The sequence below is a fragment of the Aegilops tauschii genome, unplaced genomic scaffold (assembly GCF_002575655.3).
Source record: "Aegilops tauschii subsp. strangulata cultivar AL8/78 unplaced genomic scaffold, Aet v6.0 ptg000574l_obj, whole genome shotgun sequence".
In the NCBI taxonomy this organism is placed as follows: Eukaryota; Viridiplantae; Streptophyta; class Magnoliopsida; order Poales; family Poaceae; genus Aegilops; species Aegilops tauschii.
In genome coordinates this window covers 159,208-185,661 of record NW_027332812.1, presented here as the reverse complement: position 1 = coordinate 185,661, position 26,454 = coordinate 159,208, and the positions used below count along the sequence as shown (strand labels likewise).

The window sequence follows — 26,454 nt, the reverse complement described above, 5'->3', positions numbered from 1 at the left end:
GGCAAGCGTGTTCTGAAAGGGGTCGAAACCATGGTAAATAGGCACTGGTGCGGTTGAACCGTGGTAAAACTCGTCTCCGTAGTTGAGCGGGAGCGGCCAAAGGAATGTGCAACCGTGTGTGTAGTGGAGCTGGGAGGGGCAAGCATAAGGGACGAAGACGGGGGTAACATGTCGGATGCGATCATACCAGCACTAAAGCACCGGATCCCATCAGAACTCCGAAGTTAAGCGTGCTTGGGCGAGAGTAGTACTAGGATGGGTGACCTCCTGGGAAGTCCTCGTGTTGCATTCCCTTTTTAATTTGTTTTGCACCGCGTGCAAAACAAAACGCACGAGCGCGACGTATGTTTAGCACGTTTTATTATTTTGCACGTTTACGGTAAGTTTTAGCTCGCTGCTCATTATTCACGCGTCTAGCGGCGGCAAGCGTGTTCTGAAAGGGGTCGAAACCATGGTAAATAGGCACTGGTGCGGTTGAACCGTGGTAAAACTCGTCTCCGTAGTTGAGCGGGAGCGGCCAAAGGAATGTGCAATCGTGTGTGTAGTGGAGCTGGGAGGGGCAAGCATAAGGGACGAAGACGGGGGTAACATGTCGGATGCGATCATACCAGCACTAAAGCACCGGATCCCATCAGAACTCCGAAGTTAAGCGTGCTTGGGCGAGAGTAGTACTAGGATGGGTGACCTCCTGGGAAGTCCTCGTGTTGCATTCCCTTTTTAATTTGTTTTGCACCGCGTGCAAAACAAAACGCACGAGCGCGACGTATGTTTAGCACGTTTTATTATTTTGCACGTTTACGGTAAGTTTTAGCTCGCTGCTCATTATTCACGCGTCTAGCGGCGGCAAGCGTGTTCTGAAAGGGGTCGAAACCATGGTAAATAGGCACTGGTGCGGTTGAACCGTGGTAAAACTCGTCTCCGTAGTTGAGCGGGAGCGGCCAAAGGAATGTGCAATCGTGTGTGTAGTGGAGCTGGGAGGGGCAAGCATAAGGGACGAAGACGGGGGTAACATGTCGGATGCGATCATACCAGCACTAAAGCACCGGATCCCATCAGAACTCCGAAGTTAAGCGTGCTTGGGCGAGAGTAGTACTAGGATGGGTGACCTCCTGGGAAGTCCTCGTGTTGCATTCCCTTTTTAATTTGTTTTGCACCGCGTGCAAAACAAAACGCACGAGCGCGACGTATGTTTAGCACGTTTTATTATTTTGCACGTTTACGGTAAGTTTTAGCTCGCTGCTCATTATTCACGCGTCTAGCGGCGGCAAGCGTGTTCTGAAAGGGGTCGAAACCATGGTAAATAGGCACTGGTGCGGTTGAACCGTGGTAAAACTCGTCTCCGTAGTTGAGCGGGAGCGGCCAAAGGAATGTGCAATCGTGTGTGTAGTGGAGCTGGGAGGGGCAAGCATAAGGGACGAAGACGGGGGTAACATGTCGGATGCGATCATACCAGCACTAAAGCACCGGATCCCATCAGAACTCCGAAGTTAAGCGTGCTTGGGCGAGAGTAGTACTAGGATGGGTGACCTCCTGGGAAGTCCTCGTGTTGCATTCCCTTTTTAATTTGTTTTGCACCGCGTGCAAAACAAAACGCACGAGCGCGACGTATGTTTAGCACGTTTTATTATTTTGCACGTTTACGGTAAGTTTTAGCTCGCTGCTCATTATTCACGCGTCTAGCGGCGGCAAGCGTGTTCTGAAAGGGGTCGAAACCATGGTAAATAGGCACTGGTGCGGTTGAACCGTGGTAAAACTCGTCTCCGTAGTTGAGCGGGAGCGGCCAAAGGAATGTGCAATCGTGTGTGTAGTGGAGCTGGGAGGGGCAAGCATAAGGGACGAAGACGGGGGTAACATGTCGGATGCGATCATACCAGCACTAAAGCACCGGATCCCATCAGAACTCCGAAGTTAAGCGTGCTTGGGCGAGAGTAGTACTAGGATGGGTGACCTCCTGGGAAGTCCTCGTGTTGCATTCCCTTTTTAATTTGTTTTGCACCGCGTGCAAAACAAAACGCACGAGCGCGACGTATGTTTAGCACGTTTTATTATTTTGCACGTTTACGGTAAGTTTTAGCTCGCTGCTCATTATTCACGCGTCTAGCGGCGGCAAGCGTGTTCTGAAAGGGGTCGAAACCATGGTAAATAGGCACTGGTGCGGTTGAACCGTGGTAAAACTCGTCTCCGTAGTTGAGCGGGAGCGGCCAAAGGAATGTGCAATCGTGTGTGTAGTGGAGCTGGGAGGGGCAAGCATAAGGGACGAAGACGGGGGTAACATGTCGGATGCGATCATACCAGCACTAAAGCACCGGATCCCATCAGAACTCCGAAGTTAAGCGTGCTTGGGCGAGAGTAGTACTAGGATGGGTGACCTCCTGGGAAGTCCTCGTGTTGCATTCCCTTTTTAATTTGTTTTGCACCGCGTGCAAAACAAAACGCACGAGCGCGACGTATGTTTAGCACGTTTTATTATTTTGCACGTTTACGGTAAGTTTTAGCTCGCTGCTCATTATTCACGCGTCTAGCGGCGGCAAGCGTGTTCTGAAAGGGGTCGAAACCATGGTAAATAGGCACTGGTGCGGTTGAACCGTGGTAAAACTCGTCTCCGTAGTTGAGCGGGAGCGGCCAAAGGAATGTGCAATCGTGTGTGTAGTGGAGCTGGGAGGGGCAAGCATAAGGGACGAAGACGGGGGTACCATCAGAACTCCGAAGTTAAGCGTGCTTGGGCGAGAGTAGTACTAGGATGGGTGACCTCCTGGGAAGTCCTCGTGTTGCATTCCCTTTTTAATTTGTTTTGCACCGCGTGCAAAACAAAACGCACGAGCGCGACGTATGTTTAGCACGTTTTATTATTTTGCACGTTTACGGTAAGTTTTAGCTCGCTGCTCATTATTCACGCGTCTAGCGGCGGCAAGCGTGTTCTGAAAGGGGTCGAAACCATGGTAAATAGGCACTGGTGCGGTTGAACCGTGGTAAAACTCGTCTCCGTAGTTGAGCGGGAGCGGCCAAAGGAATGTGCAATCGTGTGTGTAGTGGAGCTGGGAGGGGCAAGCATAAGGGACGAAGACGGGGGTAACATGTCGGATGCGATCATACCAGCACTAAAGCACCGGATCCCATCAGAACTCCGAAGTTAAGCGTGCTCGGGCGAGAGTAGTACTAGGATGGGTGACCTCCTGGGAAGTCCTCGTGTTGCATTCCCTTTTTAATTTGTTTTGCACCGCGTGCAAAACAAAACGCACGAGCGCGACGTATGTTTAGCACGTTTTATTATTTTGCACGTTTACGGTAAGTTTTAGCTCGCTGCTCATTATTCACGCGTCTAGCGGCGGCAAGCGTGTTCTGAAAGGGGTCGAAACCATGGTAAATAGGCACTGGTGCGGTTGAACCGTGGTAAAACTCGTCTCCGTAGTTGAGCGGGAGCGGCCAAAGGAATGTGCAATCGTGTGTGTAGTGGAGCTGGGAGGGGCAAGCATAAGGGACGAAGACGGGGGTAACATGTCGGATGCGATCATACCAGCACTAAAGCACCGGATCCCATCAGAACTCCGAAGTTAAGCGTGCTTGGGCGAGAGTAGTACTAGGATGGGTGACCTCCTGGGAAGTCCTCGTGTTGCAATCCCTTTTTAATTTGTTTTGCACCGCGTGCAAAACAAAACGCACGAGCGCGACGTATGTTTAGCACGTTTTATTATTTTGCACGTTTACGGTAAGTTTTAGCTCGCTGCTCATTATTCACGCGTCTAGCGGCGGCAAGCGTGTTCTGAAAGGGGTCGAAACCATGGTAAATAGGCACTGGTGCGGTTGAACCGTGGTAAAACTCGTCTCCGTAGTTGAGCGGGAGCGGCCAAAGGAATGTGCAATCGTGTGTGTAGTGGAGCTGGGAGGGGCAAGCATAAGGGACGAAGACGGGGGTAACATGTCGGATGCGATCATACCAGCACTAAAGCACCGGATCCCATCAGAACTCCGAAGTTAAGCGTGCTCGGGCGAGAGTAGTACTAGGATGGGTGACCTCCTGGGAAGTCCTCGTGTTGCATTCCCTTTTTAATTTGTTTTGCACCGCGTGCAAAACAAAACGCACGAGCGCGACGTATGTTTAGCACGTTTTATTATTTTGCACGTTTACGGTAAGTTTTAGCTCGCTGCTCATTATTCACGCGTCTAGCGGCGGCAAGCGTGTTCTGAAAGGGGTCGAAACCATGGTAAATAGGCACTGGTGCGGTTGAACCGTGGTAAAACTCGTCTCCGTAGTTGAGCGGGAGCGGCCAAAGGAATGTGCAATCGTGTGTGTAGTGGAGCTGGGAGGGGCAAGCATAAGGGACGAAGACAGGGGTAACATGTCGGATGCGATCATACCAGCACTAAAGCACCGGATCCCATCAAAACTCCGAAGTTAAGCGTGCTTGGGCGAGAGTAGTACTAGGATGGGTGACCTCCTGGGAAGTCCTCGTGTTGCATTCCCTTTTTAATTTGTTTTGCACCGCGTGCAAAACAAAACGCACGAGCGCGACGTATGTTTAGCACGTTTTATTATTTTGCACGTTTACGGTAAGTTTTAGCTCGCTGCTCATTATTCACGCGTCTAGCGGCGGCAAGCGTGTTCTGAAAGGGGTCGAAACCATGGTAAATAGGCACTGGTGCGGTTGAACCGTGGTAAAACTCGTCTCCGTAGTTGAGCGGGAGCGGCCAAAGGAATGTGCAATCGTGTGTGTAGTGGAGCTGGGAGGGGCAAGCATAAGGGACGAAGACGGGGGTAACATGTCGGATGCGATCATACCAGCACTAAAGCACCGGATCCCATCAGAACTCCGAAGTTAAGCGTGCTTGGGCGAGAGTAGTACTAGGATGGGTGACCTCCTGGGAAGTCCTCGTGTTGCATTCCCTTTTTAATTTGTTTTGCACCGCGTGCAAAACAAAACGCACGAGCGCGACGTATGTTTAGCACGTTTTATTATTTTGCACGTTTACGGTAAGTTTTAGCTCGCTGCTCATTATTCACGCGTCTAGCGGCGGCAAGCGTGTTCTGAAAGGGGTCGAAACCATGGTAAATAGGCACTGGTGCGGTTGAACCGTGGTAAAACTCGTCTCCGTAGTTGAGCGGGAGCGGCCAAAGGAATGTGCAATCGTGTGTGTAGTGGAGCTGGGAGGGGCAAGCATAAGGGACGAAGACGGGGGTAACATGTCGGATGCGATCATACCAGCACTAAAGCACCGGATCCCATCAGAACTCCGAAGTTAAGCGTGCTTGGGCGAGAGTAGTTCTAGGATGGGTGACCTCCTGGGAAGTCCTCGTGTTGCATTCCCTTTTTAATTTGTTTTGCACCGCGTGCAAAACAAAACGCACGAGCGCGACGTATGTTTAGCACGTTTTATTATTTTGCACGTTTACGGTAAGTTTTAGCTCGCTGCTCATTATTCACGCGTCTAGCGGCGGCAAGCGTGTTCTGAAAGGGGTCGAAACCATGGTAAATAGGCACTGGTGCGGTTGAACCGTGGTAAAACTCGTCTCCGTAGTTGAGCGGGAGCGGCCAAAGGAATGTGCAATCGTGTGTGTAGTGGAGCTGGGAGGGGCAAGCATAAGGGACGAAGACGGGGGTAACATGTCGGATGCGATCATACCAGCACTAAAGCACCGGATCCCATCAGAACTCCGAAGTTAAGCATGCTTGGGCGAGAGTAGTACTAGGATGGGTGACCTCCTGGGAAGTCCTCGTGTTGCATTCCCTTTTTAATTTGTTTTGCACCGCGTGCAAAACAAAACGCACGAGCGCGACGTATGTTTAGCACGTTTTATTATTTTGCACGTTTACGGTAAGTTTTAGCTCGCTGCTCATTATTCACGCGTCTAGCGGCGGCAAGCGTGTTCTGAAAGCGGTCGAAACCATGGTAAATAGGCACTGGTGCGGTTGAACCGTGGTAAAACTCGTCTCCGTAGTTGAGCGGGAGCGGCCAAAGGAATGTGCAATCGTGTGTGTAGTGGAGCTGGGAGGGGCAAGCATAAGGGACGAAGACGGGGGTAACATGTCGGATGCGATCATACCAGCACTAAAGCACCGGATCCCATCAGAACTCCGAAGTTAAGCGTGCTTGGGCGAGAGTAGTACTAGGATGGGTGACCTCCTGGGAAGTCCTCGTGTTGCATTCCCTTTTTAATTTGTTTTGCACCGCGTGCAAAACAAAACGCACGAGCGCGACGTATGTTTAGCACGTTTTATTATTTTGCACGTTTACGGTAAGTTTTAGCTCGCTGCTCATTATTCACGCGTCTAGCGGCGGCAAGCGTGTTCTGAAAGGGGTCGAAACCATGGTAAATAGGCACTGGTGCGGTTGAACCGTGGTAAAACTCGTCTCCGTAGTTGAGCGGGAGCGGCCAAAGGAATGTGCAATCGTGTGTGTAGTGGAGCTGGGAGGGGCAAGCATAAGGGACGAAGACGGGGGTAACATGTCGGATGCGATCATACCAGCACTAAAGCACCGGATCCCATCAGAACTCCGAAGTTAAGCGTGCTTGGGCGAGAGTAGTACTAGGATGGGTGACCTCCTGGGAAGTCCTCGTGTTGCATTCCCTTTTTAATTTGTTTTGCACCGCGTGCAAAACAAAACGCACGAGCGCGACGTATGTTTAGCACGTTTTATTATTTTGCACGTTTACGGTAAGTTTTAGCTCGCTGCTCATTATTCATGCGTCTAGCGGCGGCAAGCGTGTTCTGAAAGGGGTCGAAACCATGGTAAATAGGCACTGGTGCGGTTGAACCGTGGTAAAACTCGTCTCCGTAGTTGAGCGGGAGCGGCCAAAGGAATGTGCAATCGTGTGTGTAGTGGAGCTGGGAGGGGCAAGCATAAGGGACGAAGACGGGGGTAACATGTCGGATGCGATCATACCAGCACTAAAGCACCGGATCCCATCAGAACTCCGAAGTTAAGCGTGCTTGGGCGAGAGTAGTACTAGGATGGGTGACCTCCTGGGAAGTCCTCGTGTTGCATTCCCTTTTTAATTTGTTTTGCACCGCGTGCAAAACAAAACGCACGAGCGCGACGTATGTTTAGCACGTTTTATTATTTTGCACGTTTACGGTAAGTTTTAGCTCGCTGCTCATTATTCACGCGTCTAGCGGCGGCAAGCGTGTTCTGAAAGGGGTCGAAACCATGGTAAATAGGCACTGGTGCGGTTGAACCGTGGTAAAACTCGTCTCCGTAGTTGAGCGGGAGCGGCCAAAGGAATGTGCAATCGTGTGTGTAGTGGAGCTGGGAGGGGCAAGCATAAGGGACGAAGACGGGGGTAACATGTCGGATGCGATCATACCAGCACTAAAGCACCGGATCCCATCAGAACTCCGAAGTTAAGCGTGCTTGGGCGAGAGTAGTACTAGGATGGGTGACCTCCTGGGAAGTCCTCGTGTTGCATTCCCTTTTTAATTTGTTTTGCACCGCGTGCAAAACAAAACGCACGAGCGCGACGTATGTTTAGCACGTTTTATTATTTTGCACGTTTACGGTAAGTTTTAGCTCGCTGCTCATTATTCACGCGTCTAGCGGCGGCAAGCGTGTTCTGAAAGGGGTCGAAACCATGGTAAATAGGCACTGGTGCGGTTGAACCGTGGTAAAACTCGTCTCCGTAGTTGAGCGGGAGCGGCCAAAGGAATGTGCAATCGTGTGTGTAGTGGAGCTGGGAGGGGCAAGCATAAGGGACGAAGACGGGGGTAACATGTCGGATGCGATCATACCAGCACTAAAGCACCGGATCCCATCAGAACTCCGAAGTTAAGCGTGCTTGGGCGAGAGTAGTACTAGGATGGGTGACCTCCTGGGAAGTCCTCGTGTTGCATTCCCTTTTTAATTTGTTTTGCACCGCGTGCAAAACAAAACGCACGAGCGCGACGTATGTTTAGCACGTTTTATTATTTTGCACGTTTACGGTAAGTTTTAGCTCGCTGCTCATTATTCACGCGTCTAGCGGCGGCAAGCGTGTTCTGAAAGGGGTCGAAACCATGGTAAATAGGCACTGGTGCGGTTGAACCGTGGTAAAACTCGTCTCCGTAGTTGAGCGGGAGCGGCCAAAGGAATGTGCAATCGTGTGTGTAGTGGAGCTGGGAGGGGCAAGCATAAGGGACGAAGACGGGGGTAACATGTCGGATGCGATCATACCAGCACTAAAGCACCGGATCCCATCAGAACTCCGAAGTTAAGCGTGCTTGGGCGAGAGTAGTACTAGGATGGGTGACCTCCTGGGAAGTCCTCGTGTTGCATTCCCTTTTTAATTTGTTTTGCACCGCGTTCAAAACAAAACGCACGAGCGCGACGTATGTTTAGCACGTTTTATTATTTTGCACGTTTACGGTAAGTTTTAGCTCGCTGCTCATTATTCACGCGTCTAGCGGCGGCAAGCGTGTTCTGAAAGGGGTCGAAACCATGGTAAATAGGCACTGGTGCGGTTGAACCGTGGTAAAACTCGTCTCCGTAGTTGAGCGGGAGCGGCCAAAGGAATGTGCAATCGTGTGTGTAGTGGAGCTGGGAGGGGCAAGCATAAGGGACGAAGACGGGGGTAACATGTCGGATGCGATCATACCAGCACTAAAGCACCGGATCCCATCAGAACTCCGAAGTTAAGCGTGCTTGGGCGAGAGTAGTACTAGGATGGGTGACCTCCTGGGAAGTCCTCGTGTTGCATTCCCTTTTTAATTTGTTTTGCACCGCGTGCAAAACAAAACGCACGAGCGCGACGTATGTTTAGCACGTTTTATTATTTTGCACGTTTACGGTAAGTTTTAGCTCGCTGCTCATTATTCACGCGTCTAGCGGCGGCAAGCGTGTTCTGAAAGGGGTCGAAACCATGGTAAATAGGCACTGGTGCGGTTGAACCGTGGTAAAACTCGTCTCCGTAGTTGAGCGGGAGCGGCCAAAGGAATGTGCAATCGTGTGTGTAGTGGAGCTGGGAGGGGCAAGCATAAGGGACGAAGACGGGGGTAACATGTCGGATGCGATCATACCAGCACTAAAGCACCGGATCCCATCAGAACTCCGAAGTTAAGCGTGCTTGGGCGAGAGTAGTACTAGGATGGGTGACCTCCTGGGAAGTCCTCGTGTTGCATTCCCTTTTTAATTTGTTTTGCACCGCGTGCAAAACAAAACGCACGAGCGCGACGTATGTTTAGCACGTTTTATTATTTTGCACGTTTACGGTAAGTTTTAGCTCGCTGCTCATTATTCACGCGTCTAGCGGCGGCAAGCGTGTTCTGAAAGGGGTCGAAACCATGGTAAATAGGCACTGGTGCGGTTGAACCGTGGTAAAACTCGTCTCCGTAGTTGAGCGGGAGCGGCCAAAGGAATGTGCAATCGTGTGTGTAGTGGAGCTGGGAGGGGCAAGCATAAGGGACGAAGACGGGGGTAACATGTCGGATGCGATCATACCAGCACTAAAGCACCGGATCCCATCAGAACTCCGAAGTTAAGCGTGCTTGGGCGAGAGTAGTACTAGGATGGGTGACCTCCTGGGAAGTCCTCGTGTTGCATTCCCTTTTTAATTTGTTTTGCACCGCGTGCAAAACAAAACGCACGAGCGCGACGTATGTTTAGCACGTTTTATTATTTTGCACGTTTACGGTAAGTTTTAGCTCGCTGCTCATTATTCACGCGTCTAGCGGCGGCAAGCGTGTTCTGAAAGGGGTCGAAACCATGGTAAATAGGCACTGGTGCGGTTGAACCGTGGTAAAACTCGTCTCCGTAGTTGAGCGGGAGCGGCCAAAGGAATGTGCAATCGTGTGTGTAGTGGAGCTGGGAGGGGCAAGCATAAGGGACGAAGACGGGGGTAACATGTCGGATGCGATCATACCAGCACTAAAGCACCGGATCCCATCAGAACTCCGAAGTTAAGCGTGCTTGGGCGAGAGTAGTACTAGGATGGGTGACCTCCTGGGAAGTCCTCGTGTTGCATTCCCTTTTTAATTTGTTTTGCACCGCGTGCAAAACAAAACGCACGAGCGCGACGTATGTTTAGCACGTTTTATTATTTTGCACGTTTACGGTAAGTTTTAGCTCGCTGCTCATTATTCACGCGTCTAGCGGCGGCAAGCGTGTTCTGAAAGGGGTCGAAACCATGGTAAATAGGCACTGGTGCGGTTGAACCGTGGTAAAACTCGTCTCCTTAGTTGAGCGGGAGCGGCCAAAGGAATGTGCAATCGTGTGTGTAGTGGAGCTGGGAGGGGCAAGCATAAGGGACGAAGACGGGGGTAACACGTCGGATGCGATCATACCAGCACTAAAGCACCGGATCCCATCAGAACTCCGAAGTTAAGCGTGCTTGGGCGAGAGTAGTACTAGGATGGGTGACCTCCTGGGAAGTCCTCGTGTTGCATTCCCTTTTTAATTTTTTTTGCACCGCGTGCAAAACAAAACGCACGAGCGCGACGTATGTTTAGCACGTTTTATTATTTTGCACGTTTACGGTAAGTTTTAGCTCGCTGCTCATTATTCACGCGTCTAGCGGCGGCAAGCGTGTTCTGAAAGGGGTCGAAACCATGGTAAATAGGCACTGGTGCGGTTGAACTGTGGTAAAACTCGTCTCCGTAGTTGAGCGGGAGCGGCCAAAGGAATGTGCAATCGTGTGTGTAGTGGAGCTGGGAGGGGCAAGCATAAGGGACGAAGACGGGGGTAACATGTCGGATGCGATCATACCAGCACTAAAGCACCGGATCCCATCAGAACTCCGAAGTTAAGCGTGCTTGGGCGAGAGTAGTACTAGGATGGGTGACCTCTTGGGAAGTCCTCGTGTTGCATTCCCTTTTTAATTTGTTTTGCACCGCGTGCAAAACAAACGCACGAGCGCGACGTATGTTTAGCACGTTTTATTATTTTGCACGTTTACGGTAAGTTTTAGCTCGCTGCTCATTATTCACGCGTCTAGCGGCGGCAAGCGTGTTCTGAAAGGGGTCGAAACCATGGTAAATAGGCACTGGTGCGGTTGAACCGTGGTAAAACTCGTCTCCGTAGTTGAGCGGGAGCGGCCAAAGGAATGTGCAATCGTGTGTGTAGTGGAGCTGGGAGGGGCAAGCATAAGGGACGAAGACGGGGGTAACATGTCGGATGCGATCATACCAGCACTAAAGCACCGGATCCCATCAGAACTCCGAAGTTAAGCGTGCTTGGGCGAGAGTAGTACTAGGATGGGTGACCTCCTGGGAAGTCCTCGTGTTGCATTCCCTTTTTAATTTGTTTTGCACCGCGTGCAAAACAAAACGCACGAGCGCGACGTATGTTTAGCACGTTTTATTATTTTGCACGTTTACGGTAAGTTTTAGCTCGCTGCTCATTATTCACGCGTCTAGCGGCGGCAAGCGTGTTCTGAAAGGGGTCGAAACCATGGTAAATAGGCACTGGTGCGGTTGAACCGTGGTAAAACTCGTCTCCGTAGTTGAGCGGGAGCGGCCAAAGGAATGTGCAATCGTGTGTGTAGTGGAGCTGGGAGGGGCAAGCATAAGGGACGAAGACGGGGGTAACATGTCGGATGCGATCATACCAGCACTAAAGCACCGGATCCCATCTTAACTCCGAAGTTAAGCGTGCTTGGGCGAGAGTAGTACTAGGATGGGTGACCTCCTGGGAAGTCCTCGTGTTGCATTCCCTTTTTAATTTGTTTTGCACCGCGTGCAAAACAAAACGCACGAGCGCGACGTATGTTTAGCACGTTTTATTATTTTGCACGTTTACGGTAAGTTTTAGCTCGCTGCTCATTATTCACGCGTCTAGCGGCGGCAAGCGTGTTCTGAAAGGGGTCGAAACCATGGTAAATAGGCACTGGTGCGGTTGAACCGTGGTAAAACTCGTCTCCGTAGTTGAGCGGGAGCGGCCAAAGGAATGTGCAATCGTGTGTGTAGTGGAGCTGGGAGGGGCAAGCATAAGGGACGAAGACGGGGGTAACATGTCGGATGCGATCATACCAGCACTAAAGCACCGGATCCCATCAGAACTCCGAAGTTAAGCGTGCTTGGGCGAGAGTAGTACTAGGATGGGTGACCTCCTGGGAAGTCCTCGTGTTGCATTCCCTTTTTAATTTGTTTTGCACCGCGTGCAAAACAAAACGCACGAGCGCGACGTATGTTTAGCACGTTTTATTATTTTGCACGTTTACGGTAAGTTTTAGCTCGCTGCTCATTATTCACGCGTCTAGCGGCGGCAAGCGTGTTCTGAAAGGGGTCGAAACCATGGTAAATAGGCACTGGTGCGGTTGAACCGTGGTAAAACTCGTCTCCGTAGTTGAGCGGGAGCGGCCAAAGGAATGTGCAATCGTGTGTGTAGTGGAGCTGGGAGGGGCAAGCATAAGGGACGAAGACGGGGGTAACATGTCGGATGCGATCATACCAGCACTAAAGCACCGGATCCCATCAGAACTCCGAAGTTAAGCGTGCTTGGGCGAGAGTAGTACTAGGATGGGTGACCTCCTGGGAAGTCCTCGTGTTGCATTCCCTTTTTAATTTGTAAACAAAACGCACGAGCGCGACGTATGTTTAGCACGTTTTATTATTTTGCACGTTTACGGTAAGTTTTAGCTCGCTGCTCATTATTCACGCGTCTAGCGGCGGCAAGCGTGTTCTGAAAGGGGTCGAAACCATGGTAAATAGGCACTGGTGCGGTTGAACCGTGGTAAAACTCGTCTCCGTAGTTGAGCGGGAGCGGCCAAAGGAATGTGCAATCGTGTGTGTAGTGGAGCTGGGAGGGGCAAGCATAAGGGACGAAGACGGGGGTAACATGTCGGATGCGATCATACCAGCACTAAAGCACCGGATCCCATCAGAACTCCGAAGTTAAGCGTGCTTGGGCGAGAGTAGTACTAGGATGGGTGACCTCCTGGGAAGTCCTCGTGTTGCATTCCCTTTTTAATTTGTTTTGCACCGCGTGCAAAACAAAACGCACGAGCGCGACGTATGTTTAGCACGTTTTATTATTTTGCACGTTTACGGTAAGTTTTAGCTCGCTGCTCATTATTCACGCGTCTAGCGGCGGCAAGCGTGTTCTGAAAGGGGTCGAAACCATGGTAAATAGGCACTGGTGCGGTTGAACCGTGGTAAAACTCGTCTCCGTAGTTGAGCGGGAGCGGCCAAAGGAATGTGCAATCGTGTGTGTAGTGGAGCTGGGAGGGGCAAGCATAAGGGACGAAGACGGGGGTAACATGTCGGATGCGATCATACCAGCACTAAAGCACCGGATCCCATCAGAACTCCGAAGTTAAGCGTGCTCGGGCGAGAGTAGTACTAGGATGGGTGACCTCCTGGGAAGTCCTCGTGTTGCATTCCCTTTTTAATTTGTTTTGCACCGCGTGCAAAACAAAACGCACGAGCGCGACGTATGTTTAGCACGTTTTATTATTTTGCACGTTTACGGTAAGTTTTAGCTCGCTGCTCATTATTCACGCGTCTAGCGGCGGCAAGCGTGTTCTGAAAGGGGTCGAAACCATGGTAAATAGGCACTGGTGCGGTTGAACCGTGGTAAAACTCGTCTCCGTAGTTGAGCGGGAGCGGCCAAAGGAATGTGCAATCGTGTGTGTAGTGGAGCTGGGAGGGGCAAGCATAAGGGACGAAGACGGGGGTAACATGTCGGATGCGATCATACCAGCACTAAAGCACCGGATCCCATCAGAACTCCGAAGTTAAGCGTGCTTGGGCGAGAGTAGTACTAGGATGGGTGACCTCCTGGGAAGTCCTCGTGTTGCATTCCCTTTTTAATTTGTTTTGCACCGCGTGCAAAACAAAACGCACGAGCGCGACGTATGTTTAGCACGTTTTATTATTTTGCACGTTTACGGTAAGTTTTAGCTCGCTGCTCATTATTCACGCGTCTAGCGGCGGCAAGCGTGTTCTGAAAGGGGTCGAAACCATGGTAAATAGGCACTGGTGCGGTTGAACCGTGGTAAAACTCGTCTCCGTAGTTGAGCGGGAGCGGCCAAAGGAATGTGCAATCGTGTGTGTAGTGGAGCTGGGAGGGGCAAGCATAAGGGACGAAGACGGGGGTAACATGTCGGATGCGATCATACCAGCACTAAAGCACCGGATCCCATCAGAACTCCGAAGTTAAGCGTGCTTGGGCGAGAGTAGTACTAGGATGGGTGACCTCCTGGGAAGTCCTCGTGTTGCATTCCCTTTTTAATTTGTTTTGCACCGCGTGCAAAACAAAACGCACGAGCGCGACGTATGTTTAGCACGTTTTATTATTTTGCACGTTTACGGTAAGTTTTAGCTCGCTGCTCATTATTCACGCGTCTAGCGGCGGCAAGCGTGTTCTGAAAGGGGTCGAAACCATGGTAAATAGGCACTGGTGCGGTTGAACCGTGGTAAAACTCGTCTCCGTAGTTGAGCGGGAGCGGCCAAAGGAATGTGCAATCGTGTGTGTAGTGGAGCTGGGAGGGGCAAGCATAAGGGACGAAGACGGGGGTAACATGTCGGATGCGATCATACCAGCACTAAAGCACCGGATCCCATCAGAACTCCGAAGTTAAGCGTGCTTGGGCGAGAGTAGTACTAGGATGGGTGACCTCCTGGGAAGTCCTCGTGTTGCATTCCCTTTTTAATTTGTAAACAAAACGCACGAGCGCGACGTATGTTTAGCACGTTTTATTATTTTGCACGTTTACGGTAAGTTTTAGCTCGCTGCTCATTATTCACGCGTCTAGCGGCGGCAAGCGTGTTCTGAAAGGGGTCGAAACCATGGTAAATAGGCACTGGTGCGGTTGAACCGTGGTAAAACTCGTCTCCGTAGTTGAGCGGGAGCGGCCAAAGGAATGTGCAATCGTGTGTGTAGTGGAGCTGGGAGGGGCAAGCATAAGGGACGAAGACGGGGGTAACATGTCGGATGCGATCATACCAGCACTAAAGCACCAGATCCCATCAGAACTCCGAAGTTAAGCGTGCTTGGGCGAGAGTAGTACTAGGATGGGTGACCTCCTGGGAAGTCCTCGTGTTGCATTCCCTTTTTAATTTGTTTTGCACCGCGTGCAAAACAAAACGCACGAGCGCGACGTATGTTTAGCACGTTTTATTATTTTGCACGTTTACGGTAAGTTTTAGCTCGCTGCTCATTATTCACGCGTCTAGCGGCGGCAAGCGTGTTCTGAAAGGGGTCGAAACCATGGTAAATAGGCACTGGTGCGGTTGAACCGTGGTAAAACTCGTCTCCGTAGTTGAGCGGGAGCGGCCAAAGGAATGTGCAATCGTGTGTGTAGTGGAGCTGGGAGGGGCAAGCATAAGGGACGAAGACGGGGGTAACATGTCGGATGCGATCATACCAGCACTAAAGCACCGGATCCCATCAGAACTCCGAAGTTAAGCGTGCTCGGGCGAGAGTAGTACTAGGATGGGTGACCTCCTGGGAAGTCCTCGTGTTGCATTCCCTTTTTAATTTGTTTTGCACCGCGTGCAAAACAAAACGCACGAGCGCGACGTATGTTTAGCACGTTTTATTATTTTGCACGTTTACGGTAAGTTTTAGCTCGCTGCTCATTATTCACGCGTCTAGCGGCGGCAAGCGTGTTCTGAAAGGGGTCGAAACCATGGTAAATAGGCACTGGTGCGGTTGAACCGTGGTAAAACTCGTCTCCGTAGTTGAGCGGGAGCGGCCAAAGGAATGTGCAATCGTGTGTGTAGTGGAGCTGGGAGGGGCAAGCATAAGGGACGAAGACGGGGGTAACATGTCGGATGCGATCATACCAGCACTAAAGCACCGGATCCCATCAGAACTCCGAAGTTAAGCGTGCTTGGGCGAGAGTAGTACTAGGATGGGTGACCTCCTGGGAAGTCCTCGTGTTGCATTCCCTTTTTAATTTGTTTTGCACCGCGTGCAAAACAAAACGCACGAGCGCGACGTATGTTTAGCACGTTTTATTATTTTGCACGTTTACGGTAAGTTTTAGCTCGCTGCTCATTATTGACGCGTCTAGCGGCGGCAAGCGTGTTCTGAAAGGGGTCGAAACCATGGTAAATAGGCACTGGTGCGGTTGAACCGTGGTAAAACTCGTCTCCGTAGTTGAGCGGGAGCGGCCAAAGGAATGTGCAATCGTGTGTGTAGTGGAGCTGGGAGGGGCAAGCATAAGGGACGAAGACGGGGGTAACATGTCGGATGCGATCATACCAGCACTAAAGCACCGGATCCCATCAGAACTCCGAAGTTAAGCGTGCTTGGGCGAGAGTAGTACTAGGATGGGTGACCTCCTGGGAAGTCCTCGTGTTGCATTCCCTTTTTAATTTGTTTTGCACCGCGTGCAAAACAAAACGCACGAGCGCGACGTATGTTTAGCACGTTTTATTATTTTGCACGTTTACGGTAAGTTTTAGCTCGCTGCTCATTATTCACGCGTCTAGCGGCGGCAAGCGTGTTCTGAAAGGGGTCGAAACCATGGTAAATAGGCACTGGTGCGGTTGAACCGTGGTAAAACTCGTCTCCGTAGTTGAGCGGGAGCGGCCAAAGGAATGTGCAATCGTGTGTGTAGTGGAGCTGGGAGGGGCAAGCATAAGGGACGAAGACGGGGGTAACATGTCGGATGCGATCATACCAGCACTAAAGCACCGGATCCCATCAGAACTCCGAAGTTAAGCGTGCTTGGGCGAGAGTAGTACTAGGATGGGTGACCTCCTGGGAAGTCCTCGTGTTGCATTCCCTTTTTAATTTGTTTTGCACCGCGTGCAAAACAAAACGCACGAGCGCGACGTATGTTTAGCACGTTTTATTATTTTGCACGTTTACGGTAAGTTTTAGCTCGCTGCTCATTATTCACGCGTCTAGCGGCGGCAAGCGTGTTCTGAAAGGGGTCGAAACCATGGTAAATAGGCACTGGTGCGGTTGAACCGTGGTAAAACTCGTCTCCGTAGTTGAGCGGGAGCGGCCAAAGGAATGTGCAATCGTGTGTGTAGTGGAGCTGGGAGGGGCAAGCATAAGGGACGAAGACGGGGGTAACATGTCGGATGCGATCATACCAGCACTAAAGCACCGGATCCCATCAGAACTCCGAAGTTAAGCGTGCTCGGGCGATAGTAGTACTAGGATGGGTGACCTCCTGGGAAGTCCTCGTGTTGCATTCCCTTTTTAATTTGTTTTGCACCGCGTGCAAAACAAAACGCACGAGCGCGACGTATGTTTAGCACGTTTTATTATTTTGCACGTTTACGGTAAGTTTTAGCTCGCTGCTCATTATTCACGCGTCTAGCGGCGGCAAGCGTGTTCTGAAAGGGGTCGAAACCATGGTAAATAGGCACTGGTGCGGTTGAACCGTGGTAAAACTCGTCTCCGTAGTTGAGCGGGAGCGGCCAAAGGAATGTGCAATCGTGTGTGTAGTGGAGCTGGGAGGGGCAAGCATAAGGGACGAAGACGGGGGTAACATGTCGGATGCGATCATACCAGCACTAAAGCACCGGATCCCATCAGAACTCCGAAGTTAAGCGTGCTTGGGCGAGAGTAGTACTAGGATGGGTGACCTCCTGGGAAGTCCTCGTGTTGCATTCCCTTTTTAATTTGTTTTGCACCGCGTGCAAAACAAAACGCACGAGCGCGACGTATGTTTAGCACGTTTTATTATTTTGCACGTTTACGGTAAGTTTTAGCTCGCTGCTCATTATTCACGCGTCTAGCGGCGGCAAGCGTGTTCTGAAAGGGGTCGAAACCATGGTAAATAGGCACTGGTGCGGTTGAACCGTGGTAAAACTCGTCTCCGTAGTTGAGCGGGAGCGGCCAAAGGAATGTGCAATCGTGTGTGTAGTGGAGCTGGGAGGGGCAAGCATAAGGGACGAAGACGGGGGTAACATGTCGGATGCGATCATACCAGCACTAAAGCACCGGATCCCATCAGAACTCCGAAGTTAAGCGTGCTTGGGCGAGAGTAGTACTAGGATGGGTGACCTCCTGGGAAGTCCTCGTGTTGCATTCCCTTTTTAATTTGTTTTGCACCGCGTGCAAAACAAAACGCACGAGCGCGACGTATGTTTAGCACGTTTTATTATTTTGCACGTTTACGGTAAGTTTTAGCTCGCTGCTCATTATTCACGCGTCTAGCGGCGGCAAGCGTGTTCTGAAAGGGGTCGAAACCATGGTAAATAGGCACTGGTGCGGTTGAACCGTGGTAAAACTCGTCTCCGTAGTTGAGCGGGAGCGGCCAAAGGAATGTGCAATCGTGTGTGTAGTGGAGCTGGGAGGGGCAAGCATAAGGGACGAAGACGGGGGTAACATGTCGGATGCGATCATACCAGCACTAAAGCACCGGATCCCATCAGAACTCCGAAGTTAAGCGTGCTTGGGCGAGAGTAGTACTAGGATGGGTGACCTCCTGGGAAGTCCTCGTGTTGCATTCCCTTTTTAATTTGTAAACAAAACGCACGAGCGCGACGTATGTTTAGCACGTTTTATTATTTTGCACGTTTACGGTAAGTTTTAGCTCGCTGCTCATTATTCACGCGTCTAGCGGCGGCAAGCGTGTTCTGAAAGGGGTCGAAACCATGGTAAATAGGCACTGGTGCGGTTGAACCGTGGTAAAACTCGTCTCCGTAGTTGAGCGGGAGCGGCCAAAGGAATGTGCAATCGTGTGTGTAGTGGAGCTGGGAGGGGCAAGCATAAGGGACGAAGACGGGGGTAACATGTCGGATGCGATCATACCAGCACTAAAGCACCGGATCCCATCAGAACTCCGAAGTTAAGCGTGCTTGGGCGAGAGTAGTACTAGGATGGGTGACCTCCTGGGAAGTCCTCGTGTTGCATTCCCTTTTTAATTTGTTTTGCACCGCGTGCAAAACAAAACGCACGAGCGCGACGTATGTTTAGCACGTTTTATTATTTTGCACGTTTACGGTAAGTTTTAGCTCGCTGCTCATTATTCACGCGTCTAGCGGCGGCAAGCGTGTTCTGAAAGGGGTCGAAACCATGGTAAATAGGCACTGGTGCGGTTGAACCGTGGTAAAACTCGTCTCCGTAGTTGAGCGGGAGCGGCCAAAGGAATGTGCAATCGTGTGTGTAGTGGAGCTGGGAGGGGCAAGCATAAGGGACGAAGACGGGGGTAACATGTCGGATGCGATCATACCAGCACTAAAGCACCGGATCCCATCAGAACTCCGAAGTTAAGCGTGCTCGGGCGAGAGTAGTACTAGGATGGGTGACCTCCTGGGAAGTCCTCGTGTTGCATTCCCTTTTTAATTTGTTTTGCACCGCGTGCAAAACAAAACGCACGAGCGCGACGTATGTTTAGCACGTTTTATTATTTTGCACGTTTACGGTAAGTTTTAGCTCGCTGCTCATTATTCACGCGTCTAGCGGCGGCAAGCGTGTTCTGAAAGGGGTCGAAACCATGGTAAATAGGCACTGGTGCGGTTGAACCGTGGTAAAACTCGTCTCCGTAGTTGAGCGGGAGCGGCCAAAGGAATGTGCAATCGTGTGTGTAGTGGAGCTGGGAGGGGCAAGCATAAGGGACGAAGACGGGGGTAACATGTCGGATGCGATCATACCAGCACTAAAGCACCGGATCCCATCAGAACTCCGAAGTTAAGCGTGCTTGGGCGAGAGTAGTACTAGGATGGGTGACCTCCTGGGAAGTCCTCGTGTTGCATTCCCTTTTTAATTTGTTTTGCACCGCGTGCAAAACAAAACGCACGAGCGCGACGTATGTTTAGCACGTTTTATTATTTTGCACGTTTACGGTAAGTTTTAGCTCGCTGCTCATTATTGACGCGTCTAGCGGCGGCAAGCGTGTTCTGAAAGGGGTCGAAACCATGGTAAATAGGCACTGGTGCGGTTGAACCGTGGTAAAACTCGTCTCCGTAGTTGAGCGGGAGCGGCCAAAGGAATGTGCAATCGTGTGTGTAGTGGAGCTGGGAGGGGCAAGCATAAGGGACGAAGACGGGGGTAACATGTCGGATGCGATCATACCAGCACTAAAGCACCGGATCCCATCAGAACTCCGAAGTTAAGCGTGCTTGGGCGAGAGTAGTACTAGGATGGGTGACCTCCTGGGAAGTCCTCGTGTTGCATTCCCTTTTTAATTTGTTTTGCACCGCGTGCAAAACAAAACGCACGAGCGCGACGTATGTTTAGCACGTTTTATTATTTTGCACGTTTACGGTAAGTTTTAGCTCGCTGCTCATTATTCACGCGTCTAGCGGCGGCAAGCGTGTTCTGAAAGGGGTCGAAACCATGGTAAATAGGCACTGGTGCGGTTGAACCGTGGTAAAACTCGTCTCCGTAGTTGAGCGGGAGCGGCCAAAGGAATGTGCAATCGTGTGTGTAGTGGAGCTGGGAGGGGCAAGCATAAGGGACGAAGACGGGGGTAACATGTCGGATGCGATCATACCAGCACTAAAGCACCGGATCCCATCAGAACTCCGAAGTTAAGCGTGCTTGGGCGAGAGTAGTACTAGGATGGGTGACCTCCTGGGAAGTCCTCGTGTTGCATTCCCTTTTTAATTTGTTTTGCACCGCGTGCAAAACAAAACGCACGAGCGCGACGTATGTTTAGCACGTTTTATTATTTTGCACGTTTACGGTAAGTTTTAGCTCGCTGCTCATTATTCACGCGTCTAGCGGCGGCAAGCGTGTTCTGAAAGGGGTCGAAACCATGGTAAATAGGCACTGGTGCGGTTGAACCGTGGTAAAACTCGTCTCCGTAGTTGAGCGGGAGCGGCCAAAGGAATGTGCAATCGTGTGTGTAGTGGAGCTGGGAGGGGCAAGCATAAGGGACGAAGACGGGGGTAACATGTCGGATGCGATCATACCAGCACTAAAGCACCGGATCCCATTAGAACTCCGAAGTTAAGCGTGCTTGGGCGAGAGTAGTACTAGGATGGGTGACCTCCTGGGAAGTCCTCGTGTTGCATTCCCTTTTTAATTTGTTTTGCACCGCGTGCAAAACAAAACGCACGAGCGCGACGTATGTTTAGCACGTTTTATTATTTTGCACGTTTACGGTAAGTTTTAGCTTGCTGCTCATTATTCACGCGTCTAGCGGCGGCAAGCGTGTTCTGAAAGGGGTCGAAACCATGGTAAATAGGCACTGGTGCGGTTGAACCGTGGTAAAACTCGTCTCCGTAGTTGAGCGGGAGCGGCCAAAGGAATGTGCAATCGTGTGTGTAGTGGAGCTGGGAGGGGCAAGCATAAGGGACGAAGACGGGGGTAACATGTCGGATGCGATCATACCAGCACTAAAGCACCGGATCCCATCAGAACTCCGAAGTTAAGCGTGCTTGGGCGAGAGTAGTACTAGGATGGGTGACCTCCTGGGAAGTCCTCGTGTTGCATTCCCTTTTTAATTTGTTTTGCACCGCGTGCAAAACAAAACGCACGAGCGCGACGTATGTTTAGCACGTTTTATTATTTTGCACGTTTACGGTAAGTTTTAGCTCGCTGCTCATTATTCACGCGTCTAGCGGCGGCAAGCGTGTTCTGAAAGGGGTCGAAACCATGGTAAATAGGCACTGGTGCGGTTGAACCGTGGTAAAACTCGTCTCCGTAGTTGAGCGGGAGCGGCCAAAGGAATGTGCAATCGTGTGTGTAGTGGAGCTGGGAGGGGCAAGCATAAGGGACGAAGACGGGGGTAACATGTCGGATGCGATCATACCAGCACTAAAGCACCGGATCCCATCAGAACTCCGAAGTTAAGCGTGCTTGGGCGAGAGTAGTACTAGGATGGGTGACCTCCTGGGAAGTCCTCGTGTTGCATTCCCTTTTTAATTTGTTTTGCACCGCGTGCAAAACAAAACGCACGAGCGCGACGTATGTTTAGCACGTTTTATTATTTTGCACGTTTACGGTAAGTTTTAGCTCGCTGCTCATTATTCACGCGTCTAGCGGCGGCAAGCGTGTTCTGAAAGGGGTCGAAACCATGGTAAATAGGCACTGGTGCGGTTGAACCGTGGTAAAACTCGTCTCCGTAGTTGAGCGGGAGCGGCCAAAGGAATGTGCAATCGTGTGTGTAGTGGAGCTGGGAGGGGCAAGCATAAGGGACGAAGACGGGGGTAACATGTCGGATGCGATCATACCAGCACTAAAGCACCGGATCCCATCAGAACTCCGAAGTTAAGCGTGCTTGGGCGAGAGTAGTACTAGGATGGGTGACCTCCTGGGAAGTCCTCGTGTTGCATTCCCTTTTTAATTTGTTTTGCACCGCGTGCAAAACAAAACGCACGAGCGCGACGTATGTTTAGCACGTTTTATTATTTTGCACGTTTACGGTAAGTTTTAGCTCGCTGCTCATTATTCACGCGTCTAGCGGCGGCAAGCGTGTTCTGAAAGGGGTCGAAACCATGGTAAATAGGCACTGGTGCGGTTGAACCGTGGTAAAACTCGTCTCCGTAGTTGAGCGGGAGCGGCCAAAGGAATGTGCAATCGTGTGTGTAGTGGAGCTGGGAGGGGCAAGCATAAGGGACGAAGACGGGGGTAACATGTCGGATGCGATCATACCAGCACTAAAGCACCGGATCCCATCAGAACTCCGAAGTTAAGCGTGCTTGGGCGAGAGTAGTACTAGGATGGGTGACCTCCTGGGAAGTCCTCGTGTTGCATTCCCTTTTTAATATGTTTAGCACGTTTTATTATTTTGCACGTTTACGGTAAGTTTTAGCTCGCTGCTCATTATTCACGCGTCTAGCGGCGGCAAGCGTGTTCTGAAAGGGGTCGAAACCATGGTAAATAGGCACTGGTGCGGTTGAACCGTGGTAAAACTCGTCTCCGTAGTTGAGCGGGAGCGGCCAAAGGAATGTGCAATCGTGTGTGTAGTGGAGCTGGGAGGGGCAAGCATAAGGGACGAAGACGGGGGTAACATGTCGGATGCGATCATACCAGCACTAAAGCACCGGATCCCATCAGAACTCCGAAGTTAAGCGTGCTTGGGCGAGAGTAGTACTAGGATGGGTGACCTCCTGGGAAGTCCTCGTGTTGCATTCCCTTTTTAATTTGTTTTGCACCGCGTGCAAAACAAAACGCACGAGCGCGACGTATGTTTAGCACGTTTTATTATTTTGCACGTTTACGGTAAGTTTTAGCTCGCTGCTCATTATTCACGCGTCTAGCGGCGGCAAGCGTGTTCTGAAAGGGGTCGAAACCATGGTAAATAGGCACTGGTGCGGTTGAACCGTGGTAAAACTCGTCTCCGTAGTTGAGCGGGAGCGGCCAAAGGAATGTGCAATCGTGTGTGTAGTGGAGCTGGGAGGGGCAAGCATAAGGGACGAAGACGGGGGTAACATGTCGGATGCGATCATACCAGCACTAAAGCACCGGATCCCATCAGAACTCCGAAGTTAAGCGTGCTTGGGCGAGAGTAGTACTAGGATGGGTGACCTCCTGGGAAGTCCTCGTGTTGCATTCCCTTTTTAATTTGTTTTGCACCGCGTGCAAAACAAAACGCACGAGCGCGACGTATGTTTAGCACGTTTTATTATTTTGCACGTTTACGGTAAGTTTTAGCTCGCTGCTCATTATTCACGCGTCTAGCGGCGGCAAGCGTGTTCTGAAAGGGGTCGAAACCATGGTAAATAGGCACTGGTGCGGTTGAACCGTGGTAAAACTCGTCTCCGTAGTTGAGCGGGAGCGGCCAAAGGAATGTGCAATCGTGTGTGTAGTGGAGCTGGGAGGGGCAAGCATAAGGGACGAAGACGGGGGTAACATGTCGGATGCGATCATACCAGCACTAAAGCACCGGATACCATCAGAACTCCGAAGTTAAGCGTGCTTGGGCGAGAGTAGTACTAGGATGGGTGACCTCCTGGGAAGTCCTCGTGTTGCATTCCCTTTTTAATTTGTTTTGCACCGCGTGCAAAACAAAACGCACGAGCGCGACGTATGTTTAGCACGTTTTATTATTTTGCACGTTTACGGTAAGTTTTAGCTCGCTGCTCATTATTCACGCGTCTAGCGGCGGCAAGCGTGTTCTGAAAGGGGTCGAAACCATGGTAAATAGGCACTGGTGCGGTTGAACCGTGGTAAAACTCGTCTCCGTAGTTGAGCGGGAGCGGCCAAAGGAATGTGCAATCGTGTGTGTAGTGGAGCTGGGAGGGGCAAGCATAAGGGACGAAGACGGGGGTAACATGTCGGATGCGATCATACCAGCACTAAAGCACCGGATCCCATCAGAACTCCGAAGTTAAGCGTGCTTGGGCGAGAGTAGTACTAGGATGGGTGACCTCCTGGGAAGTCCTCGTGTTGCATTCCCTTTTTAATTTGTTTTGCACCGCGTGCAAAACAAAACGCACGAGCGCGACGTATGTTTAGCACGTTTTATTATTTTGCACGTTTACGGTAAGTTTTAGCTCGCTGCTCATTATTCACGCGTCTAGCGGCGGCAAGCGTGTTCTGAAAGGGGTCGAAACCATGGTAAATAGGCACTGGTGCGGTTGAACCGTGGTAAAACTCGTCTCCGTAGTTGAGCGGGAGCGGCCAAAGGAATGTGCAATCGTGTGTGTAGTGGAGCTGGGAGGGGCAAGCATAAGGGACGAAGACGGGGGTAACATGTCGGATGCGATCATACCAGCACTAAAGCACCGGATCCCATCAGAACTCCGAAGTTAAGCGTGCTTGGGCGAGAGTAGTACTAGGATGGGTGACCTCCTGGGAAGTCCTCGTGTTGCATTCCCTTTTTAATTTGTTTTGCACCGCGTGCAAAACAAAACGCACGAGCGCGACGTATGTTTAGCACGTTTTATTATTTTGCACGTTTACGGTAAGTTTTAGCTCGCTGCTCATTATTCACGCGTCTAGCGGCGGCAAGCGTGTTCTGAAAGGGGTCGAAACCATGGTAAATAGGCACTGGTGCGGTTGAACCGTGGTAAAACTCGTCTCCGTAGTTGAGCGGGAGCGGCCAAAGGAATGTGCAATCGTGTGTGTAGTGGAGCTGGGAGGGGCAAGCATAAGGGACGAAGACGGGGGTAACATGTCGGATGCGATCATACCAGCACTAAAGCACCGGATCCCATCAGAACTCCGAAGTTAAGCGTGCTTGGGCGAGAGTAGTACTAGGATGGGTGACCTCCTGGGAAGTCCTCGTGTTGCATTCCCTTTTTAATTTGTTTTGCACCGCGTGCAAAACAAAACGCACGAGCGCGACGTATGTTTAGCACGTTTTATTATTTTGCACGTTTACGGTAAGTTTTAGCTCGCTGCTCATTATTCACGCGTCTAGCGGCGGCAAGCGTGTTCTGAAAGGGGTCGAAACCATGGTAAATAGGCACTGGTGCGGTTGAACCGTGGTAAAACTCGTCTCCGTAGTTGAGCGGGAGCGGCCAAAGGAATGTGCAATCGTGTGTGTAGTGGAGCTGGGAGGGGCAAGCATAAGGGACGAAGACGGGGGTAACATGTCGGATGCGATCATACCAGCACTAAAGCACCGGATCCCATCAGAACTCCGAAGTTAAGCGTGCTTGGGCGAGAGTAGTACTAGGATGGGTGACCTCCTGGGAAGTCCTCGTGTTGCATTCCCTTTTTAATTTGTTTTGCACCGCGTGCAAAACAAAACGCACGAGCGCGACGTATGTTTAGCACGTTTTATTATTTTGCACGTTTACGGTAAGTTTTAGCTCGCTGCTCATTATTCACGCGTCTAGCGGCGGCAAGCGTGTTCTGAAAGGGGTCGAAACCATGGTAAATAGGCACTGGTGCGGTTGAACCGTGGTAAAACTCGTCTCCGTAGTTGAGCGGGAGCGGCCAAAGGAATGTGCAATCGTGTGTGTAGTGGAGCTGGGAGGGGCAAGCATAAGGGACGAAGACGGGGGTAACATGTCGGATGCGATCATACCAGCACTAAAGCACCGGATCCCATCAGAACTCCGAAGTTAAGCGTGCTTGAGCGAGAGTAGTACTAGGATGGGTGACCTCCTGGGAAGTCCTCGTGTTGCATTCCCTTTTTAATTTGTTTTGCACCGCGTGCAAAACAAAACGCACGAGCGCGACGTATGTTTAGCACGTTTTATTATTTTGCACGTTTACGGTAAGTTTTAGCTCGCTGCTCATTATTCACGCGTCTAGCGGCGGCAAGCGTGTTCTGAAAGGGGTCGAAACCATGGTAAATAGGCACTGGTGCGGTTGAACCGTGGTAAAACTCGTCTCCGTAGTTGAGCGGGAGCGGCCAAAGGAATGTGCAATCGTGTGTGTAGTGGAGCTGGGAGGGGCAAGCATAAGGGACGAAGACGGGGGTAACATGTCGGATGCGATCATACCAGCACTAAAGCACCGGATCCCATCAGAACTCCGAAGTTAAGCGTGCTTGGGCGAGAGTAGTACTAGGATGGGTGACCTCCTGGGAAGTCCTCGTGTTGCATTCCCTTTTTAATTTGTTTTGCACCGCGTGCAAAACAAAACGCACGAGCGCGACGTATGTTTAGCACGTTTTATTATTTTGCACGTTTACGGTAAGTTTTAGCTCGCTGCTCATTATTCACGCGTCTAGCGGCGGCAAGCGTGTTCTGAAAGGGGTCGAAACCATGGTAAATAGGCACTGGTGCGGTTGAACCG

The 26,454-nt window shown here is 51.0% G+C and overlaps 62 non-coding genes and 1 pseudogene across 62 annotated transcripts; all 63 read left to right on the top strand.

The window, feature by feature from the left end:
• Positions 1-173: 173 nt before the first annotated feature.
• Positions 174-292, top strand: LOC141032383 (5S ribosomal RNA). Its single transcript, XR_012194382.1, has one exon. It is a non-coding gene; the product is annotated as a 5S ribosomal RNA (ribosomal RNA).
• A 302-nt stretch (positions 293-594) lies between these two features.
• On the top strand, positions 595-713 carry LOC141032382 (5S ribosomal RNA). Its single transcript, XR_012194381.1, has one exon. It is a non-coding gene; the product is annotated as a 5S ribosomal RNA (ribosomal RNA).
• A 302-nt stretch (positions 714-1,015) lies between these two features.
• LOC141032381 (5S ribosomal RNA) lies at positions 1,016-1,134 on the top strand. Its single transcript, XR_012194380.1, has one exon. It is a non-coding gene; the product is annotated as a 5S ribosomal RNA (ribosomal RNA).
• A 302-nt stretch (positions 1,135-1,436) lies between these two features.
• Positions 1,437-1,555, top strand: LOC141032380 (5S ribosomal RNA). The gene has a single exon (XR_012194379.1). It is a non-coding gene; the product is annotated as a 5S ribosomal RNA (ribosomal RNA).
• A 302-nt stretch (positions 1,556-1,857) lies between these two features.
• On the top strand, positions 1,858-1,976 carry LOC141032379 (5S ribosomal RNA). The gene has a single exon (XR_012194378.1). It is a non-coding gene; the product is annotated as a 5S ribosomal RNA (ribosomal RNA).
• Positions 1,977-2,278: 302 nt separating this feature from the next.
• On the top strand, positions 2,279-2,397 carry LOC141032377 (5S ribosomal RNA). Its single transcript, XR_012194376.1, has one exon. It is a non-coding gene; the product is annotated as a 5S ribosomal RNA (ribosomal RNA).
• Positions 2,398-2,660: 263 nt separating this feature from the next.
• On the top strand, positions 2,661-2,777 carry LOC141032033 (5S ribosomal RNA; annotated as a pseudogene).
• Positions 2,778-3,079: 302 nt separating this feature from the next.
• Positions 3,080-3,198, top strand: LOC141032471 (5S ribosomal RNA). The gene has a single exon (XR_012194468.1). It is a non-coding gene; the product is annotated as a 5S ribosomal RNA (ribosomal RNA).
• Positions 3,199-3,500: 302 nt separating this feature from the next.
• LOC141032521 (5S ribosomal RNA) lies at positions 3,501-3,619 on the top strand. The gene has a single exon (XR_012194517.1). It is a non-coding gene; the product is annotated as a 5S ribosomal RNA (ribosomal RNA).
• Positions 3,620-3,921: 302 nt separating this feature from the next.
• Positions 3,922-4,040, top strand: LOC141032469 (5S ribosomal RNA). Its single transcript, XR_012194467.1, has one exon. It is a non-coding gene; the product is annotated as a 5S ribosomal RNA (ribosomal RNA).
• Positions 4,041-4,342: 302 nt separating this feature from the next.
• LOC141032018 (5S ribosomal RNA) lies at positions 4,343-4,461 on the top strand. The gene has a single exon (XR_012194027.1). It is a non-coding gene; the product is annotated as a 5S ribosomal RNA (ribosomal RNA).
• A 302-nt stretch (positions 4,462-4,763) lies between these two features.
• Positions 4,764-4,882, top strand: LOC141032376 (5S ribosomal RNA). Its single transcript, XR_012194375.1, has one exon. It is a non-coding gene; the product is annotated as a 5S ribosomal RNA (ribosomal RNA).
• Positions 4,883-5,184: 302 nt separating this feature from the next.
• Positions 5,185-5,303, top strand: LOC141032531 (5S ribosomal RNA). Its single transcript, XR_012194527.1, has one exon. It is a non-coding gene; the product is annotated as a 5S ribosomal RNA (ribosomal RNA).
• A 302-nt stretch (positions 5,304-5,605) lies between these two features.
• Positions 5,606-5,724, top strand: LOC141032527 (5S ribosomal RNA). The gene has a single exon (XR_012194523.1). It is a non-coding gene; the product is annotated as a 5S ribosomal RNA (ribosomal RNA).
• A 302-nt stretch (positions 5,725-6,026) lies between these two features.
• On the top strand, positions 6,027-6,145 carry LOC141032375 (5S ribosomal RNA). The gene has a single exon (XR_012194374.1). It is a non-coding gene; the product is annotated as a 5S ribosomal RNA (ribosomal RNA).
• Positions 6,146-6,447: 302 nt separating this feature from the next.
• LOC141032374 (5S ribosomal RNA) lies at positions 6,448-6,566 on the top strand. Its single transcript, XR_012194373.1, has one exon. It is a non-coding gene; the product is annotated as a 5S ribosomal RNA (ribosomal RNA).
• A 302-nt stretch (positions 6,567-6,868) lies between these two features.
• Positions 6,869-6,987, top strand: LOC141032373 (5S ribosomal RNA). Its single transcript, XR_012194372.1, has one exon. It is a non-coding gene; the product is annotated as a 5S ribosomal RNA (ribosomal RNA).
• A 302-nt stretch (positions 6,988-7,289) lies between these two features.
• Positions 7,290-7,408, top strand: LOC141032371 (5S ribosomal RNA). Its single transcript, XR_012194370.1, has one exon. It is a non-coding gene; the product is annotated as a 5S ribosomal RNA (ribosomal RNA).
• A 302-nt stretch (positions 7,409-7,710) lies between these two features.
• On the top strand, positions 7,711-7,829 carry LOC141032370 (5S ribosomal RNA). Its single transcript, XR_012194369.1, has one exon. It is a non-coding gene; the product is annotated as a 5S ribosomal RNA (ribosomal RNA).
• A 302-nt stretch (positions 7,830-8,131) lies between these two features.
• LOC141032369 (5S ribosomal RNA) lies at positions 8,132-8,250 on the top strand. The gene has a single exon (XR_012194368.1). It is a non-coding gene; the product is annotated as a 5S ribosomal RNA (ribosomal RNA).
• Positions 8,251-8,552: 302 nt separating this feature from the next.
• On the top strand, positions 8,553-8,671 carry LOC141032368 (5S ribosomal RNA). The gene has a single exon (XR_012194367.1). It is a non-coding gene; the product is annotated as a 5S ribosomal RNA (ribosomal RNA).
• A 302-nt stretch (positions 8,672-8,973) lies between these two features.
• LOC141032367 (5S ribosomal RNA) lies at positions 8,974-9,092 on the top strand. Its single transcript, XR_012194366.1, has one exon. It is a non-coding gene; the product is annotated as a 5S ribosomal RNA (ribosomal RNA).
• Positions 9,093-9,394: 302 nt separating this feature from the next.
• Positions 9,395-9,513, top strand: LOC141032365 (5S ribosomal RNA). Its single transcript, XR_012194364.1, has one exon. It is a non-coding gene; the product is annotated as a 5S ribosomal RNA (ribosomal RNA).
• A 302-nt stretch (positions 9,514-9,815) lies between these two features.
• Positions 9,816-9,934, top strand: LOC141032364 (5S ribosomal RNA). The gene has a single exon (XR_012194363.1). It is a non-coding gene; the product is annotated as a 5S ribosomal RNA (ribosomal RNA).
• A 302-nt stretch (positions 9,935-10,236) lies between these two features.
• Positions 10,237-10,355, top strand: LOC141032362 (5S ribosomal RNA). The gene has a single exon (XR_012194362.1). It is a non-coding gene; the product is annotated as a 5S ribosomal RNA (ribosomal RNA).
• A 302-nt stretch (positions 10,356-10,657) lies between these two features.
• Positions 10,658-10,776, top strand: LOC141032464 (5S ribosomal RNA). Its single transcript, XR_012194462.1, has one exon. It is a non-coding gene; the product is annotated as a 5S ribosomal RNA (ribosomal RNA).
• Positions 10,777-11,077: 301 nt separating this feature from the next.
• Positions 11,078-11,196, top strand: LOC141032361 (5S ribosomal RNA). Its single transcript, XR_012194361.1, has one exon. It is a non-coding gene; the product is annotated as a 5S ribosomal RNA (ribosomal RNA).
• Positions 11,197-11,498: 302 nt separating this feature from the next.
• On the top strand, positions 11,499-11,617 carry LOC141032028 (5S ribosomal RNA). Its single transcript, XR_012194036.1, has one exon. It is a non-coding gene; the product is annotated as a 5S ribosomal RNA (ribosomal RNA).
• Positions 11,618-11,919: 302 nt separating this feature from the next.
• LOC141032360 (5S ribosomal RNA) lies at positions 11,920-12,038 on the top strand. The gene has a single exon (XR_012194360.1). It is a non-coding gene; the product is annotated as a 5S ribosomal RNA (ribosomal RNA).
• Positions 12,039-12,340: 302 nt separating this feature from the next.
• Positions 12,341-12,459, top strand: LOC141032359 (5S ribosomal RNA). The gene has a single exon (XR_012194359.1). It is a non-coding gene; the product is annotated as a 5S ribosomal RNA (ribosomal RNA).
• A 287-nt stretch (positions 12,460-12,746) lies between these two features.
• Positions 12,747-12,865, top strand: LOC141032358 (5S ribosomal RNA). The gene has a single exon (XR_012194358.1). It is a non-coding gene; the product is annotated as a 5S ribosomal RNA (ribosomal RNA).
• A 302-nt stretch (positions 12,866-13,167) lies between these two features.
• LOC141032468 (5S ribosomal RNA) lies at positions 13,168-13,286 on the top strand. The gene has a single exon (XR_012194466.1). It is a non-coding gene; the product is annotated as a 5S ribosomal RNA (ribosomal RNA).
• Positions 13,287-13,588: 302 nt separating this feature from the next.
• On the top strand, positions 13,589-13,707 carry LOC141032357 (5S ribosomal RNA). The gene has a single exon (XR_012194357.1). It is a non-coding gene; the product is annotated as a 5S ribosomal RNA (ribosomal RNA).
• A 302-nt stretch (positions 13,708-14,009) lies between these two features.
• LOC141032356 (5S ribosomal RNA) lies at positions 14,010-14,128 on the top strand. Its single transcript, XR_012194356.1, has one exon. It is a non-coding gene; the product is annotated as a 5S ribosomal RNA (ribosomal RNA).
• A 302-nt stretch (positions 14,129-14,430) lies between these two features.
• On the top strand, positions 14,431-14,549 carry LOC141032355 (5S ribosomal RNA). Its single transcript, XR_012194355.1, has one exon. It is a non-coding gene; the product is annotated as a 5S ribosomal RNA (ribosomal RNA).
• A 287-nt stretch (positions 14,550-14,836) lies between these two features.
• On the top strand, positions 14,837-14,955 carry LOC141032520 (5S ribosomal RNA). Its single transcript, XR_012194516.1, has one exon. It is a non-coding gene; the product is annotated as a 5S ribosomal RNA (ribosomal RNA).
• A 302-nt stretch (positions 14,956-15,257) lies between these two features.
• Positions 15,258-15,376, top strand: LOC141032466 (5S ribosomal RNA). Its single transcript, XR_012194464.1, has one exon. It is a non-coding gene; the product is annotated as a 5S ribosomal RNA (ribosomal RNA).
• A 302-nt stretch (positions 15,377-15,678) lies between these two features.
• Positions 15,679-15,797, top strand: LOC141032353 (5S ribosomal RNA). Its single transcript, XR_012194353.1, has one exon. It is a non-coding gene; the product is annotated as a 5S ribosomal RNA (ribosomal RNA).
• A 302-nt stretch (positions 15,798-16,099) lies between these two features.
• On the top strand, positions 16,100-16,218 carry LOC141032352 (5S ribosomal RNA). The gene has a single exon (XR_012194352.1). It is a non-coding gene; the product is annotated as a 5S ribosomal RNA (ribosomal RNA).
• A 302-nt stretch (positions 16,219-16,520) lies between these two features.
• On the top strand, positions 16,521-16,639 carry LOC141032351 (5S ribosomal RNA). The gene has a single exon (XR_012194351.1). It is a non-coding gene; the product is annotated as a 5S ribosomal RNA (ribosomal RNA).
• A 302-nt stretch (positions 16,640-16,941) lies between these two features.
• On the top strand, positions 16,942-17,060 carry LOC141032024 (5S ribosomal RNA). The gene has a single exon (XR_012194033.1). It is a non-coding gene; the product is annotated as a 5S ribosomal RNA (ribosomal RNA).
• A 302-nt stretch (positions 17,061-17,362) lies between these two features.
• LOC141032350 (5S ribosomal RNA) lies at positions 17,363-17,481 on the top strand. The gene has a single exon (XR_012194350.1). It is a non-coding gene; the product is annotated as a 5S ribosomal RNA (ribosomal RNA).
• A 302-nt stretch (positions 17,482-17,783) lies between these two features.
• Positions 17,784-17,902, top strand: LOC141032349 (5S ribosomal RNA). Its single transcript, XR_012194349.1, has one exon. It is a non-coding gene; the product is annotated as a 5S ribosomal RNA (ribosomal RNA).
• A 302-nt stretch (positions 17,903-18,204) lies between these two features.
• Positions 18,205-18,323, top strand: LOC141032348 (5S ribosomal RNA). Its single transcript, XR_012194348.1, has one exon. It is a non-coding gene; the product is annotated as a 5S ribosomal RNA (ribosomal RNA).
• A 287-nt stretch (positions 18,324-18,610) lies between these two features.
• On the top strand, positions 18,611-18,729 carry LOC141032347 (5S ribosomal RNA). The gene has a single exon (XR_012194347.1). It is a non-coding gene; the product is annotated as a 5S ribosomal RNA (ribosomal RNA).
• A 302-nt stretch (positions 18,730-19,031) lies between these two features.
• On the top strand, positions 19,032-19,150 carry LOC141032465 (5S ribosomal RNA). The gene has a single exon (XR_012194463.1). It is a non-coding gene; the product is annotated as a 5S ribosomal RNA (ribosomal RNA).
• Positions 19,151-19,452: 302 nt separating this feature from the next.
• Positions 19,453-19,571, top strand: LOC141032346 (5S ribosomal RNA). Its single transcript, XR_012194346.1, has one exon. It is a non-coding gene; the product is annotated as a 5S ribosomal RNA (ribosomal RNA).
• Positions 19,572-19,873: 302 nt separating this feature from the next.
• On the top strand, positions 19,874-19,992 carry LOC141032345 (5S ribosomal RNA). Its single transcript, XR_012194345.1, has one exon. It is a non-coding gene; the product is annotated as a 5S ribosomal RNA (ribosomal RNA).
• Positions 19,993-20,294: 302 nt separating this feature from the next.
• Positions 20,295-20,413, top strand: LOC141032344 (5S ribosomal RNA). Its single transcript, XR_012194344.1, has one exon. It is a non-coding gene; the product is annotated as a 5S ribosomal RNA (ribosomal RNA).
• A 302-nt stretch (positions 20,414-20,715) lies between these two features.
• LOC141032472 (5S ribosomal RNA) lies at positions 20,716-20,834 on the top strand. The gene has a single exon (XR_012194469.1). It is a non-coding gene; the product is annotated as a 5S ribosomal RNA (ribosomal RNA).
• Positions 20,835-21,136: 302 nt separating this feature from the next.
• Positions 21,137-21,255, top strand: LOC141032342 (5S ribosomal RNA). Its single transcript, XR_012194342.1, has one exon. It is a non-coding gene; the product is annotated as a 5S ribosomal RNA (ribosomal RNA).
• A 302-nt stretch (positions 21,256-21,557) lies between these two features.
• On the top strand, positions 21,558-21,676 carry LOC141032341 (5S ribosomal RNA). Its single transcript, XR_012194341.1, has one exon. It is a non-coding gene; the product is annotated as a 5S ribosomal RNA (ribosomal RNA).
• A 302-nt stretch (positions 21,677-21,978) lies between these two features.
• LOC141032340 (5S ribosomal RNA) lies at positions 21,979-22,097 on the top strand. Its single transcript, XR_012194340.1, has one exon. It is a non-coding gene; the product is annotated as a 5S ribosomal RNA (ribosomal RNA).
• Positions 22,098-22,399: 302 nt separating this feature from the next.
• Positions 22,400-22,518, top strand: LOC141032339 (5S ribosomal RNA). The gene has a single exon (XR_012194339.1). It is a non-coding gene; the product is annotated as a 5S ribosomal RNA (ribosomal RNA).
• Positions 22,519-22,777: 259 nt separating this feature from the next.
• On the top strand, positions 22,778-22,896 carry LOC141032338 (5S ribosomal RNA). The gene has a single exon (XR_012194338.1). It is a non-coding gene; the product is annotated as a 5S ribosomal RNA (ribosomal RNA).
• Positions 22,897-23,198: 302 nt separating this feature from the next.
• LOC141032337 (5S ribosomal RNA) lies at positions 23,199-23,317 on the top strand. The gene has a single exon (XR_012194337.1). It is a non-coding gene; the product is annotated as a 5S ribosomal RNA (ribosomal RNA).
• A 302-nt stretch (positions 23,318-23,619) lies between these two features.
• Positions 23,620-23,738, top strand: LOC141032022 (5S ribosomal RNA). Its single transcript, XR_012194031.1, has one exon. It is a non-coding gene; the product is annotated as a 5S ribosomal RNA (ribosomal RNA).
• A 302-nt stretch (positions 23,739-24,040) lies between these two features.
• On the top strand, positions 24,041-24,159 carry LOC141032336 (5S ribosomal RNA). Its single transcript, XR_012194336.1, has one exon. It is a non-coding gene; the product is annotated as a 5S ribosomal RNA (ribosomal RNA).
• Positions 24,160-24,461: 302 nt separating this feature from the next.
• On the top strand, positions 24,462-24,580 carry LOC141032335 (5S ribosomal RNA). The gene has a single exon (XR_012194335.1). It is a non-coding gene; the product is annotated as a 5S ribosomal RNA (ribosomal RNA).
• A 302-nt stretch (positions 24,581-24,882) lies between these two features.
• On the top strand, positions 24,883-25,001 carry LOC141032334 (5S ribosomal RNA). The gene has a single exon (XR_012194334.1). It is a non-coding gene; the product is annotated as a 5S ribosomal RNA (ribosomal RNA).
• A 302-nt stretch (positions 25,002-25,303) lies between these two features.
• On the top strand, positions 25,304-25,422 carry LOC141032333 (5S ribosomal RNA). The gene has a single exon (XR_012194333.1). It is a non-coding gene; the product is annotated as a 5S ribosomal RNA (ribosomal RNA).
• Positions 25,423-25,724: 302 nt separating this feature from the next.
• LOC141032538 (5S ribosomal RNA) lies at positions 25,725-25,843 on the top strand. The gene has a single exon (XR_012194534.1). It is a non-coding gene; the product is annotated as a 5S ribosomal RNA (ribosomal RNA).
• A 302-nt stretch (positions 25,844-26,145) lies between these two features.
• On the top strand, positions 26,146-26,264 carry LOC141032331 (5S ribosomal RNA). The gene has a single exon (XR_012194331.1). It is a non-coding gene; the product is annotated as a 5S ribosomal RNA (ribosomal RNA).
• Positions 26,265-26,454: the final 190 nt, after the last annotated feature.